This window comes from Gorilla gorilla, chromosome 1, assembly GCF_029281585.2.
Source record: "Gorilla gorilla gorilla isolate KB3781 chromosome 1, NHGRI_mGorGor1-v2.1_pri, whole genome shotgun sequence".
NCBI classification, from domain to species: domain Eukaryota; kingdom Metazoa; phylum Chordata; class Mammalia; order Primates; family Hominidae; genus Gorilla; species Gorilla gorilla.
The window spans coordinates 7918550-7929725 of NC_073224.2; the positions used below are offsets into that span (position 1 = coordinate 7918550).

Sequence of the window (11176 nt, forward strand, 5' to 3'; positions counted from 1 at the left end):
CCTCTTCTCCTCCAAAGGATCACAACACCTCACCAGCAAGGGAACAAAACTGGACAGAGAATGAGTTTGACAAATTGACAGAAGTAGGCTTCAGAAGGTGGGTAATAACAAACTCTTCTGAGGTAAAGAAGCATGTTCTAACCCAATGCAAGGAAGCTAAGAACCTTGAAAAAAGGTTAGAGGAATTGCTAACTAGAATAACCAATTTAGAGAAGAACATAAATGACCTGATGGAGCTGAAAAACACAGGACGAGAACTTCTTGAAGCATACACAAGTATCAATAGCCGAATTGATCAAGCAGAAGAAAGGATATCAGAGATTGAAGATCGGCATAATGAAATAAAGCATGAAGACAAAGCTTATAGAAAAAAGAATGAAAATAAATGAACAAAGCCTCCAAGAAATATGGGACTACGTAAAAAGACCAAACCTACATTTGATTGGTATACCTGAAAGTGACTGGGAGAATGAAACCAAGTTGAAAAACACTCTTCAGAATATTATCCAGGAGAATTTCCCCAACCTAGAAAGGCAGGCCAGCATTAAATTCAGGAAATACAGAGAACACTGTTAAGATACTCCTCGAGAAGAGCAACCCCAAGACACATAGTCGTCCCATTCATCAAGGTTGAAATGAGGGAAAAATGTTAAGGGCAGTCAGAGAGAAAGGTCAGGTTACCAACAAAGGGAAGCCCATCACACTAACAGCAGACCTTTCTGCAGAAACCCTACAAGCCAGAAGAGAGTGGGGGCCGATATTCAACATTCTTAAAGAAATGAGTTTTCAACCCAGAATTTCATATCCAGCCAAACAAAGCGAAGGAGAAATAAAATCCTTTCCAGACAAGCAAATGCTGAGAGGTTTTGTCACCACCAGGGCTGCCTTATAAGAGCTCCTGAAGCATGGAAAGGAAAAACCAGTACCAGCCTCTGCAAAAGCATATCAAATTGTTAAGTCCATTGACACTATAAAGAAACTGCTCAGCTAGTAGCTGGCAAAATAACCAGCTAGCATCGTAATGCCAGGATCAAATTCACACATAACAATATTAACCTTAAATATGAATGAGCTGAGTGCCCCAATTAAAAGACACAGACTGGCAAGTGGAATAAAGAGTCAAGACCCATCTGTGTGCTGTATTCAGGAGACCCATCTCACATGCAAAGACACACATATGCTCAAAATAAAGGGACGGAGGAAGATTTACCAAGCAAATGGAAAGCAAAAAAAAAGCAGAGGTTGCAATCCTGGTCTCTGATAAAATAGACTTTAAACCAACAAAGATCAAAAAAGACAAAGAAGGGCATTACATAATGGTAAAAGGATCAATGCAACAAGGAGAGCTAAGTATCCTAAATATATATGCACCCAATATAAGAGCGCCCAGATTCATAAAGCAAGTTCTTAGAGACCTACAAAAAGACTTAGACTCCCACACAATAATAAGAGACTTAGACTCCCACACAATAAACTGGGGAGACTTTAACACCTCACTGTCAATATTAGATAAATGAGACAGAAAATTTTTTTTTTTTTTTACATTTGGGTCTATGGCCTTTATTTTCATTACAGCACTACTGGTATGTTGTTTTACTTTTCTCACATGTATTTCAAACATAAGAGAAGGCTGAATTAAAATTGGCATTTCCCTTCCCTCAAATTTCTCCTCTTCTAATATTCTCCATCTCAGCAAAAGGCACTATCTTCACAGTTGTCCAAGCCGGAAACTGGGGACTCAGCCTTCCCTTCCCTCTCTCTCATTCTCCATACCTAACAAATACAAAGTTTTTACTGTGGCATTCTAAATACAGCAGAAATCCATTTGCCCTCCTTCCCACTGCCATTTCTTTTTTTTTTTCTTAGCTGTATCTTATTTATTTATTTATTTTTTATTATTATTATACTTTAAGTTTTAGGGTACATGTGCACAATGTGCAGGTTAGTTACATATGTATACATGTGCCATGCTGGTGCGCTGCACCCACTAACTCGTCATCTCCCAATGCTATCCCTCCCCCCTCCTCCCACCCCACAACAGTCCCCAGAGTGTGATGTTCCCCTTCCTGTGTCCATGTGTTCTCATTGTTCAATTCCCACCTATGAGTGAGAATATGCGGTGTTTGGTTTTTTGTTCTTGCGATAGTTTACTGAGAATGATGATTTCCAGTTTCATCCATGTCCCTACAAAGGACATGAACTCATCCTTTTTTATGGCTGCATAGTATTCCATGGTGTATATATGCCACATTTTCTTAATCCAGTCTATCATTGTTGGACATTTGGGTTGGTTCCAAGTCTTTGCTATTGTGAATAATGCCACAATAAACATACGTGTGCATGTGTCTTTATAGCAGCATGATTTATAATCCTTTGGGTATATATCCAGTAATGGGATGGCTGGGTCAAATGGTATTTCTAGTTCTAGATCCCTGAGGAATCGCCACACTGTCTTCCACAATGGTTGAACCAGTTTACAGTCCCACCAACAGTGTAAAAGTGTTCCTATCTCTCCACATCCTCTCCAGCACCTGTTGTTTCCTGACTTTTTAATGATTGCCATTCTAACTGGTGTGAGATGCTATCTCATTGTGCTTTTGATTTGCATTTCTCTGATGGCCGGTAATGGTGAGCATTTTTTCATGTGTTTTTTGGCTGCACAAATGTCTTCTTTTGAGAAGTGTCTGTTCATGTCCTTCACCCACTTTTTGATGGGGTTGTTTGTTTTTTTCTTGTAAATTAGTTTGAGTTCATTGTAGATTCTGGATATTAGCCCTTTGTCAGATGAGTAGGTTGCGAAAATTTTCTCCCATTTTGTAGGTTGCCTGTTCACTCTGATGGTAGTTTCTTTTGCTGTGCAGAAGCTCTTTAGTTTAATTAGATCCCATTTGTCAATTTTGGCTTTTGTTGCCATTGCTTTTGGTGTTTTAGACATGAAGTCCTTGCCCATGCCTATGTCCTGAATGGTAATGCCTAGGCTTTCTTCTAGGGTTTTTATGGTTTTAGGTCTAACGTTTAAGTCTTTAATCCATCTTGAATTGATTTTTGTATAAGGTGTAAGGAAGGGATCCAGTTTCAGCTTTCTACATATGGCTAGCCAGTTTTCCCAGCACCATTTATTAAATAGGGAATCCTTTCCCCATTGCTTGTTTTTCTCAGGTTTGTCAAAGATCAGATGGTTGTAGATATGCGGTGTTATTTCTGAGGGCTCTGTTCTGTTCCATTGATCTATGTCTCTGTTTTGGTACCAGTACCATGCTGTTTTGGTTACTGTAGCCTTGTAGTATAGTTTGAAGTCAGGTAGTGTGATGCCTCCAGCTTTGTTCTTTTGGCTTAGGATGGACTTGGCGATGCGGGCTCTTTTTTGGTTCCATATGAACTTTAAAGTAGTTTTTTCCAATTCTGTGAAGAAAGTCATTGGTAGCTTGATGGGGATGGCATTGAATCTATAAATTACCTTGGGCAGTATGGCCATTTTCATGATATTGATTCTTCCTACCCATGAGCATGGAATGTTCTTCCATTTGTTTGTATCCTCTTTTATTTCCTTGAGCAGTGGTTTGTAGTTCTCCTTGAAGAGGTCCTTCACATCCCTTGTAAGTTGGATTCCTAGATATTTTATTCTCTTTGAAGCAATTGTGAATGGGAGTTCACTCATGATTTGGCTCTCTGTTTGTCTGTTATTGGTGTATAAGAATGCTTGTGATTTTTGTACATTGATTTTGTATCCTGAGACTTCGCTGAAGTTGCTTATCAGCTTAAGGAGATTTTGGGCTGAGACAATGGGGTTTTCTAGATATACAATCATGTCGTCTGCAAACAGGGACAATTTGACTTCCTCTTTTCCTAATTAAATACCCTTTATTTCCTTCTCCTGCCTAATTGCCCTGGCCAGAACTTCCAACACTGTGTTGAATAGGAGTGGTGAGAGAGGGCATCCCTGTCTTGTGCCAGTTTTCAAAGGGAATGCTTCCAGTTTTTGTCCATTCAGTATGATATTGGCTGTGGGTTTGTCATAGATAGCTCTTATTATTTTGAGATATGTCCCATCAATACCTAATTTATTGAGAGTTTTTAGCATGAAGGGTTGTTGAATTTTGTCAAAGGCCTTTTCTGCATCTATTGAGATAATCATGTGATTTTTGTCTTTGGTTCTGTTTATATGCTGGATTACATTTATTGATTTGCGTATATTGAAGCAGCCTTGCATCCCAGGGATGAAGCCCACTTGATCATGGTGGATAAGCTTTTTGATGTGCTGCTGGATTCGGTTTGCCAGTATTTTATTGAGGATTTTTCATCAATGTTCATCAAGGATATTGGTCTAAAATTCTCTTTTTTGGTTGTGATTGAGACAGAAAATTAACAAGGATATTCAGGACTTGAACTCAGCTCTGGACCAAGTGGACCTGATAGACGTCTACAGAACTCTCCACCCCAGATCAACAGAATATACATTTTTCTCAGGACCACATAGCACTTATTCTAACATTGACCACATAATTGGAAGTAAAACACTCCTCAGCAAATGCAAAAGAACAGAAATCATAACAAACAGTCTCTCAGACCACAGTGCAATCAAATTAGAACTCAGGATTAAGAAACTCACTCAAAGCCACAAAACTACATGAAAACTGAACAACCTGCTCCTGAATGACTACTGGGTAAGTAATGAAATTAGGGCAGAAGTAGTAAGTTCTTTGAAACCAAGGAGAACAAAGACAACGTACCAGAATCTCTGGGACACAACTAAAATAGTGTTTAGAGGGAAATTTATAGCACTAAATGCCCACAGGAGAAAGCAGGAAAGATCTAAAATCGAAACCCTAACATCACAATTAAAACAACTAGAGAAGCAACAGCAAACAAATTCAAAAGCTAGCAGAAGAAAAGAAATAACTCAGAGCAGAACTAAAGGAGATAGAGACATGAAAAATCCTTCAAAAAATCAGCGAATCCAGGAGCTGGTTTTTGAAAAGATTAACAAAACAGATAGACAACAAGCCAGACTAATAAAGAAGGAAAGAGAGAAGAATCAAATAGACACAATAAAAAATGATAAAGGAGGTATCACCACTGATCCCACAGAAATCCCACAAACTACCATCAGAGAATAGTGTAAACACCTCTATGCAAATAAACTAGAAAATCTAGAAGAAATGGTTAAATTCCTGGGCACATACATCTTCTCAAGACTAAACCAGGAAGAAGTTGAATCCCTGAATAGACCAATAACAGGTTCTTAAATTGAGGCAGTAATTAATGGCCTGTCAACCAAAAAAATCCCAGGACCAGATGGATTCACAGCTGAATTCTACCAGAGGTACAAAGAGGAGCTGCTACCATTCCTTCTGAAACTATTCCAAACAGTAGAAAAAGAGGGACTCCTCCCTACCTCATTTTATGGGCCAGCATCATCCTGATACCATAACCTCACAGAGACACAACAAAAAAAGAAAATTTCAGGCCAATATCCCTGATGAACATCAAAGCAAAAATCCTCAATAAAATACTGGCAAACCAAATCCAGCAGCACATCAAAAAGCTTATCCACCAATATCAAGTCAGCTTCATCCCTGAGATGCAAGGCTGGTTCAACATACACAAATCAATAAATGTAATCAATCACATAAAAAAACCAATGACAAAAACCACATGATTATCTCAATAGATGCAGAAAAGGCCTTCAATAAAATTCAACACCCCTTTATGCAAAAAACTCTCAATAAACTAGGTACTGATGGAATGCATCTCAAAATAGTAAGAGCTGTTTATGACAATCCCACAGCCACTATCATACTGAATGGGCAAAAGCTGGAAGCATTTTCTTTGAAAACCAGCACAAGACAAGGACGCCCTCTCTCACCACTCCTATTCAACATAGTATTGGAAGTTCTGGCCAGGATAATCAGGCAAGAGAAAGAAAGAAAGCCTATTCATATAGGAAGAGAGGAAGTCAAATTGTCTCTGTTTGCAGATGACATGATTGTATATTTAGAAAACCCCATCGTCTCAGCCCAAAATCTCCTTAAGCTGATAAGCAACTTAGCAAAGTCTCAGGATATAAAATCAATTGGCAAAACTCACAAGCATTAATAATAGACAATAATAGACAAACAGAGAGCCAAATCATGAGTGAACTCCCATTCACAATTGCTACAAAGAGAATAAAATATGTAGGAATACAACTTACAAGAGATGTGAAGGACCTCTTCAAGGAGAACTACAAACCACTGCTCAGAGAAATCAGAAAGGACACAAACAAATGGAGAAATATCCCATGCTCATGGATAGGAAGAATTAATTCGTGAAGATGGCCATACTGCCCACAGTAATTTATAAAAGAATTCAATGCTATTCCCATTAAACTACAACTGACATTCTTCACATAATTAGAAGAAACTATTTTAAAATTCAGATGGAACCAAAAAAAGAGCCCAAATAGCCAAGACGTTTCTAAGCAAAAAGAACAAAGCTGGAGGTATTACACTACCCAACTTCAAACTATATTATAAGGTTACAGTAACCAAAATAGCATGATACCGGTACCAAAACAGACACATAGACCAATGGAACAGAATCAGAAATAAGACCATACACATACCACCATCTGTTCTTTGACAAACCTGACAAAAACAAGCAATGGGGAAAGAATTCTTTCTTTAATAAATGGTGCTGGGAAAACTGGCTAGCCATATGCAGAAAACTGAAATGGGACACCTTCCTTACATTTTAAACAAAAATTAACTCAAGATGGATTAAAGAATTAAACATAAGACCTAAAACCATAAAAACCTTAGAAGAAGATCCAGGCAATACCATTCAGGACATAGGCATGGGCAAAGACTTCATGACTAAAACACCAAAAGCATTGGCCAAAAAAAGCCAAAATTGACAAATGGGATCTAACTAAACTTAAGAGTTTCTGCACAGCAAAAGAAACTATCATCAGAGTAAATGGGCAACCTACAGAATGGGAGAAAATTTTTGCAATCCGTCTAACAAAGGTCTAATATCCAGAATCTACAAAGAAGTTAAACAAATTTACAAGAAAAAAACAGAAACCCATCAAAAAGTAGGCAAAGGATATAAATGGACACTTCTCAAAAGAAGACATTTATGTGGCCATCAAACATATGAAAAAAAGCTCATCATCACTGGTCATTAGAGAAATGCAAATCAAAACCACAATGAGATACCATCTCATGCCACTTAGGATGGCAATCATTAAAAAGTCAGGAAACAACAGATGCTGGAGAGGATGTGGAGAAATAGGAATGCTTTTACACTGTTGGTGGGAGTGTAAATTAGTTCAACCATTGTGGAAGACAGTGTGGCAATGCCTCAAGGATCTAGAACCAGAAATGCCATTTGACCCAGCAATCCCATTACTGGATATATACCCAAAGGATTATAAATCATGCTACTATAAAGACACATGCACATGTATGTTTATTGCAGCAGTGTTCACAATAGCAAAGACTTGGAACCAACCCAAATGCCCATCAATGATAGACTGGGTAAAGAAAATGTGGCACATATACACCATGGAATACTATGCAGCAATAAAAAAGGATGAGTTCATGTCCTTTGCAGGGACATGGATGAAGCTGGAAACCATCATTATCAGCAAACTAATACAAGAACAGAAAGCCAAACACCACATGTTCTCGCTCATAAGTGAACATTGAGAACGCATGGACACAAGGAGGGGAACATCACACACCAGGGACCTTCGGGGAGTGGGGGGCTAGGAGAGGGATAGCATTAGGAGAAATACCTAATGTAGATGATGGGTTAATAGGTGCAGCAAACCACCATGGTACGTGTATACATACATAACAAACCTGCACTTTCTGCACGTGTATCCCAGAACTTATAATATAATAAAAGCAAATAAAATTTTACATAAATGCATAAAGTCTGGTATAGCTAATATATTATAATGAAATGTCAACTGTAATTCCAGCTCAAAGAAAATGCCACAAAATTATGAAGACCTTTCCACAAATCTCTAAATTTATGTCCTCATAACATTACATTTCTATTTCTTCTTGAATAATTTCCTGATTTTAGCTATGACTCAGTGATAGTAAGATGGTAATTATGAGGAGAAAATCCTGCCTCATTTCACCACACACCTAAGTCTTAAGCAGTCACTTCAAACTCAGCTGAATAATAGATACTCACCCAGCTGAGTCTACGAATTGAATCCATGTATGTAAGATAAGGCCCCCAAGGAGTGGTAATAAGCTGGGAATGCCATCAGCTCATCTTCCTTCAGGCTCATATTTGTCATTGTCTCTTGTAGAAACAGGACAGTGTTGGCATTGGGATTGTTAGAAACAGAGGGTATCAAAGGGAAAACAACTTCCCTAATTTTTGGAAAACAGCAGATTGGAAGCAGATGGGCTCCAATGTTTTCCATATGTGAGGTCATTGTCCCAGGTAGCCTTGCTCAGGTGGGTGGTCTGGCCTCGTTTCTTGTCAGCAAAACAGAAGTCAAACAATATTTCTATTCCAAGAGAAGAAAACATAATGTCAGATTTTCTCATGGATTCCCACTAGTTCAAGGAAGTTTCATGGCCTTCATTTATTTCTTCTCCAGTGGTCTCAGGGTCACCTAGAATATAAGATACTTCGTTGGAATTTGGAAGATACCTCCTGCTCCAAAACTACTTCAAAGATGTGCTCTTTTTCCCTGGGAACAGAATCCCAAGTCAAGGCATCTGGTGTGGGAAGCATAATGTAGGCTCCTTTTCACCTCTCACATAGTAGGGCTGGTGTATTTATCTTGGGCAGAAATAAACACCTCCATTGCAGGCAGCACTGATGACTGAGATGCACACTGTCCTCCTTTATAAACCTTATTTTAATATAAATTTCCAGGAACTTGTGTTTGCCATCCCATCCCTTTTTCTCCTCTACTGTTTCTGTCATTGGGATGTTTTATTTCACAAACTAGAACACCCACTTCTTGGCAACAAACTTTTTGCTTTGTGACATCCACCAACCAAACCTGAAATATAACTTTAACTTTAACCTTAACCCTGATCATAACTGCCACATTTGTGATTCTTTTAATTTAAAAAAAAAGTGCTTGATGTTATAATGGTAGTTTTTCTTCCCATAAACCTATATACCTTTGCACAGAGCACCAGCTTAGCCTGTTTGGGTTTGGCATGGTGTGTTCCCATGCGTTGTCTTTGATTCTATAATAAAATAAAGTCTTCCAAATTGGCCTCATTTAGGACACCTTCACCCTCAGACTTCTACTCTCTGCAAATACAATTCTGCCTGAACTCTCTGACTGGATCCATTCTATCATTAGCTGTCATAACTACAACCTCAATACCCCATCTTTGTTGTTTCTTAGCTCTTAATTTGTTCATTTAATTGCCTTACTTGAAGTTTCTCTATTTCTTCTTTTTAAACTTTCTTTAGCCGGTGTTCACAGAAAAAAAAAACTGTCAACTAAGAATCCTACACCTAGCAAAGCTATGTATCAAAAATTGAGGATTGCTTGAGTTCAGGAGTTCAAGACAAGCCTGGGCAACATAATGAGACCTCATCTCTGCTAAAAATAAAAATATATATATTAGCCAGGTGTGGGGGTGTGCACCTGTAGTCCCTCAGCTACTTCGGAGGCAGAGATGAGAGAATTGCTTGATCTCAGGAGATCTAGGCTGCAGTGAGCTGTGATTATGCCACTGAACTCCAGCCTGAGTGGCAGAGTGAGGTCCTGTCTAAAACAAACCAACAACAACACAGAACCTTAGGAAATCTCACAAAAATGTAGTTTTGGTCAATTTTTGCTATTTTAAATTCCCAATTTTTCCTTACATTCTAAAGCAAAGGACAATGAAAGCACTGGTGAGACCTAGGCTGGAGGAGCCTACCCTAGACTTAACGTATGTTACCTCTGGGCGACCCCTGCAAAATCTCCAGAGACATCTGGGGTGAGGAATAAGCCAATATCAGCATTTCCGAAAAGATTTTCACTTTAGGCCTTCCTGAAGCAAGAGCCTAAGAGAGTTGGGATCCAGCAGGAGCACATTGTGTTCTCTTAAGCGTTTCCCACCAAGCATTTCCCACCTGGATACAGGGCTGTCTCTAGGATGTGAGTGCTGGGTTACCAGAATTATAAGTTCTGTTGGGGTCTGTCACCAAGGAAGTAAGATCACTTTTTCAAAGTTTCATCCTCTGGGCTCCTCGCTTCCATAAGACCTACCCCAAGGCCCTGCTGGGCCACTGACTGCTCACTATCCCTGCATGTCAACTCTTTACCTGTGCACAATTATGCAAACACAGCCCTCCTCAGTTCCCTGGAAAGACCTGAATACAGCCAGGGCCTCAGGTATGAGGTCACAGATCTGGGTAAGAACCTACTTTTTCTTACTAGTTCTGTCACCCTAGAAAATTTACTGTGGGTTTGGGGGCCTTTCAACGTGTACATTGGGTAACATGCCAGCATCTCCTTCCTAGGGAACTCATCAGGTGTGTATGAGATAAAACTTGTAAAACTTATGGTGTGGCATCCCATGTAGATAATGCACACACTTAGAGATAAAAGAACTATAAGAAGGAATGGGAGGTAGCATAGAATACACCTCAAACAGGCCTGTGTCCAGCAGTGTGATATTGGAAAGTCGCTTCCCCTCTCAGCCTCATTTTTCATACTGCACCAGTTTGAGATGAAATGGAATTCAGATAGTGTCATCCTCTGACATTACTCCTTTCAGTGCCTTCTCATTATATTCAGAATCAGACCCATGTCCTTCATTTTGGCCTATGTGCTGGGCAGCTTACAGAAAGGCTGACAACACTAAAGGGTTAATGACACTTTTGACCAACAGAATGCAATGGAAATGATGGGATAACACTTCTGTCTTAGGTCAGGCTGTTGTACCAAAGACAGACTGAGCCACTTATCCACAACAGAATGTTCTTTCTCACGGTTCTGGAGGACAGAAGTTGAAGATCAGGGCGCTAGCATGGTTGGGCTCTGGTGAGAACTCTCTCTTCTGAGTTGCAGACTGTGGACTTTACATTGTATTTTTACCTGACAGATAGTGGAGGAAGGAGCTCTCTGGGGTTTCTTTTATGGAGCCAGTAATCCCGTTCATGAGGGTTTCACCTTCAGAACCTAATTACCTCCCACTTCCTAGTACTGTTA

The 11176-nt window shown here is 39.3% G+C and overlaps 1 long non-coding RNA gene across 1 annotated transcript; it reads right to left on the reverse strand.

The window, feature by feature from the left end:
• Positions 1-1568: 1568 nt before the first annotated feature.
• Positions 1569-10035, reverse strand: LOC134758615 (uncharacterized). The gene is made up of 3 exons (XR_010134001.1): positions 9921-10035; positions 8191-8623; positions 1569-1773 (listed from the first exon to the last, which is right to left on the reverse strand). It is a non-coding gene; the product is annotated as an uncharacterized lncRNA (long non-coding RNA).
• Positions 10036-11176: the final 1141 nt, after the last annotated feature.